The sequence below is a fragment of the Trachymyrmex septentrionalis genome, unplaced genomic scaffold (assembly GCF_001594115.1).
Source record: "Trachymyrmex septentrionalis isolate Tsep2-gDNA-1 unplaced genomic scaffold, Tsep1.0 scaffold8, whole genome shotgun sequence".
Classification (NCBI taxonomy): Eukaryota; Metazoa; Arthropoda; class Insecta; order Hymenoptera; family Formicidae; genus Trachymyrmex; species Trachymyrmex septentrionalis.
The window spans coordinates 336,906-341,425 of NW_017305987.1; positions in this window are offsets into that span (position 1 = coordinate 336,906).

Genomic DNA, 4,520 nt, shown 5'->3' on the forward strand with positions numbered 1-4,520 from the left:
GCTCAAACATTCTTCCTTTTTTAATTGAACTTCACTGAATATCAGTGCCAAGTATGCCACTGGTAATTAGTGGCTATCCACTGATTCAGATTTAGAAAGTATGTTTTAATAGCAAACGTAGAAAAGATTAATTTAGAAGACTATATAAAGCCAGTCGGGGCCTCACAAAACTTCGTTCACATTTAATGAAGTTTATTGGTTGCATTTAAAAAAATTACACAATTCCATAGCTGATTGAGAGAAGAAAATGGGCAATGCTTGGAACGGTTCTTTATATACTTGCTGCTGTGTGCATTCCCATAGTCGTGTAACACACACATACACACACACATATTCTTATCACGCTTTGATAGAAAAAAAAGTACCTGCAAGGAGTTTCCATATAAACTCGTTGTCAGAGGGTACTTCCTGGCGATTAAACTTCGTTGGAACACAACGGTTGACTGAATCGCATTGAAAAAAAAAAAAAAAACCAAGAGGAAAGACGAAGTACAGGAGGAAGAGGGACGGAGCGGGACGGAAACTGGTCGGATTACACGTGACTGGCGAGGATTTATCGATGAGTTGAGCTCAGATTAAGGCTCGCCCGCACAAGTGGGAGCGAAGTAAAAAATTCTCCAGCCGACGCGCATCGATCGACGATGAATCGGGAGAGCGATCGGGCGTGTCATACGAACGACGTCGCTGTTAATTGTTGCCTGTCGATGTGCCACGGCCGCAGTCAACTGCCGTAAGATTTATTCTCGCGCTTATTATTTCTCCTTCGGAGTAACGAAACCCGATTTCGAGAATCCCGTTCTGAGCCTGTGCTTTACCCAGGATGTTCCGCTAGGATTAACTCGCTCTCGACGTTGTTATTTCTATCCTGGAATTCCGCATCAAGTATTCTCCGCTCATCTCGTTAATATTTTATTTATGATAAAATTAAAGAGTTATACAAGGCTCTCTTTTGTAAAGAAGTTATTCTCTTTCTTCAATATTGAATTGAATTCAAATTCTTAATGAGGGAAACAAGATGGAATCTCAAACTTTGCAGTGAAACTTCAGATTTCAGTACAACTTTGCATTCGTTAATGCTTATTAAAAATAATAACAATCAAATGAGCATTTATGCGATTTGAAGTTGTGTATTTGTTGGCGAAAGTATTGTGAACCTCTCGCTTTGAAAATGAATTCTCGTTTAATATATTATAAGATAAAATCTTTGCAAATAGCGATGCTATTTTAATTAAATCGCCGATGATTGAAGTTTCCACCTAGTATGCCATTTAATACGAGTCCGATAGCGTCGAGTGTCGATTTATATGCATAGAGAATTGATGCCATCAAACGGGATGTTTGCAGACGATAAGCATTAAAAGACTTTCGTCGTTGCCTCAGAGATAGCGATTTTAATAAACTTTGTTACGCTCGGGAACGTGAGGTCGTTGCTTTCAAACTGCGCTTCCAAAGAGCTGGCGTAAAGTTTGTAGTCAAAGCATCGTTTTTCGTTATCATGAATCTGTCCAAATGAAACAATATGCATGTGAAACAGCAGTAAACATTTGAATATTTGCCATAAAAAAGCGCAATATTACGTAATTTTTTTGTGAAAATCATTTAATAAAAGTTTTATATTAAAGTTCCTGGTATTTATATTTATTCTACATTTTTATTATTTCTAATTCAGATACATATCAGATTCATACATATATCCACAAGCGATGTTAATGTTTCCCAAATTATCCCTCAAGGTTAGTTTCATGAATCCTTAATTTTATTTAAATGTAAAATATACACGATTGTTTTATGATGAATTATTTAAAAGACGGCGAATTTTCCTTGGATATTACAAAGTTCGGAAATATTTTCTATTAGCCGATAGAGTTCGTTAACGATAATATGAAATGAAACCTTTGGACTAAATTATTTTCAGAATTAATTTTGTATAATGTAAGTTAAATTCTAAGCTTTATGTGCTTATCTTTGCTGTGAAATAAATTTCGCTTCGTTAACGATGAGAATTTTGCTTACGGCACCAGGAAAGCATAACACTTGAAAGATTGAGTTTTTTTTTTTTATCGAGCTTTCTCCTGTATACGATCGCGGCTGCTTGTTCAACGGCGTCTCTCAGACACAGCCACTAATTTGTTGGATGAAAAACTCGCGTGTTATTAAGCTGCGTCGGTTAATTGGGTTAATGAGGCGATGGACTTGCCGCAATGAAATGACAGCCCGTGTTGTTCCAAGAGTTGGCGCGTCAAGAAATTTATTAGGTAAATCCTTGGATTTTCTGTACGTTATAAAAGTTTAGCCACTTGGATAACTTATATGAACGGTTGATATAACAAGGAACGACTTATATAAATAAATTAATTAATAATACAAGGTATTAAATATGATGTTTCAATTTTTTGAACACCCCTTTTTATTGTTTCTTATTAGAAAGTCTTCTCTACTATTTTGAGTTTCTTAATTTAGATAATTCTTTTAATTTACACGAAATAATTACTTGTTAAATAATCTATATTTGCAAATGCATAAAAATAATATCTTTTTTATTGTAGCAATTTTTTTTGTAATATCGCTGCAAAAAATTATTGACAAAAGGATAAACAATATAAAGTACAAACAATAATAAAAAAAAATAAATAGTTTTTTTCAAAAACAATTTTTATTACCATATTTTTTTAAAACTCATTATTCTTTGTTTGTATTGCCGTTTATACAATAAATAGCTGATGCGACAAAAGTTAAAATGTATATGTTCGTTTTCACATATATGGGTTACACATACGCGTTGCTGAAATACCTTTCAGATATTCTGTACGACAACACACAGTTACAAAGTCGATATTTTAGAGTTGAAACCTAAACACGGTTAAAGGACGGTTTGCCACTTCACGGCGCTTTACCGCAGGAGCAGTTCGAAATGCTCCAAATTTACGATTTCCGTTGCCTGAAATCGCTCGATTCGAAGTTCGAGCTGCGGCGACAATAAATCAGCATCGTATTGTATATGGCACTTTGAATACGCGATGTCAATGTGCTTTAGGTACGTGAAAGTAGATTGATTTTCGTCGTAAAGGGCATTGTTCTTATAGTATACTAGCAAAGCTACAGAAGAGGCGGAACGTTATTTTTTCTAATTATTTTAATTATATTTTATTTTTCCTCAAGAGTAGTAGATAAAATACGTAAAACACTGACACTTCATACTTTATCGCACGATTAAATACGAAATAGTATCTTTACATACATTACAAACACACATTCTACCTGAACTTTTACTTTCGATTATCAAAGAAAAATATATACTTGACATTCTTATTATACATTCTAACTTATTCCGCGATCCGCAGTTGAATTTGGCGAGCTGTCGAGTCATTTTCGATTCATCTGCATAATGCAATACCTTAAGCAATCAAACATATTCATCTCTGACGATGACGGCATCGAAAATGGAAACGGCGGATTTGCGTGATATATGCAATGTGGATACACGAGAGAGGATCGATGCGGGGCGGGGCAGATAGATCGTCGTACTCTTTAGACAAGACACTGCGACAGCTCACGGCAATTCATATCGGATTCTTGAAACGCAGCGTTTCATTTCTTATTGTAGTACCATCGTCTATATACGAGACGCCGTCTTAAATTAGCTTATCCATATGGATCGCGATTGTCGGTTCGTATCGGGGCACGTCTCATAGATCACCTGGATTGCTTTCCCATTGTGTTCTTCGTACGGACCGTGCGATTCTCCTCCCATTTTGCATCTCAATGCTTCACCCTTTCCATTTTCAGTCATTCTATCAGCCACCGGCACACCCATCCCTTATCGAATTACCCTGCAACCGGCGAGCGGGCATCCCCCTTTCGCGATACCTGTGTCTAACAATAAGTGCTCTTGTCTTGAGTTTTAACTTGGCGCCAGGATTCTTAGACTGCTGTAAAGTGACTAGATTCTATAAGTTGCAAAGAGATAGTCCCTTGTTAGCTGCAAGAGTACTGCGTAGGAAAAATTACATTTGCATTAATGTTACCTGCTCGAAATCTTAATAGACTCTGAAACGTTTATAATTCAGTGTGCTGTACAACGAATAACGGTACAGTATGAAATCTCAACTGGAAGGAAATTTGATTAAATTTGCAATCAGTTATCTTAGTTCTTAGAGGATTACGAAATTCTAATGTAATAGGCTTAAGCTGGGTGTTTCCGGGGTTTTCGGTCCTCCCATTTTAATATTTAATTTGAGTTCGAGCGTACTTCGAAAGAATTTTAATTCGAGAACTAGTTGTAAAGGTATTCGACATTGAGTGTTAAAACGTTGTAGAAAAGAAGACGATGAAATTTTCGTCCAACGGAAGTTGTCGCCAAATTAATAAAGCGACTTATAGCGAAAAGAAATCGTGCAACAAGCGTGTGGCAACAATATCAAATTAATACGAAGGATCCAATGAAATATTATGTGTTCAACATTAATAGGTATGTGTGTACGTGAATTTTCAGCTCGGGAAATATTAGCAATGGCTGCGAA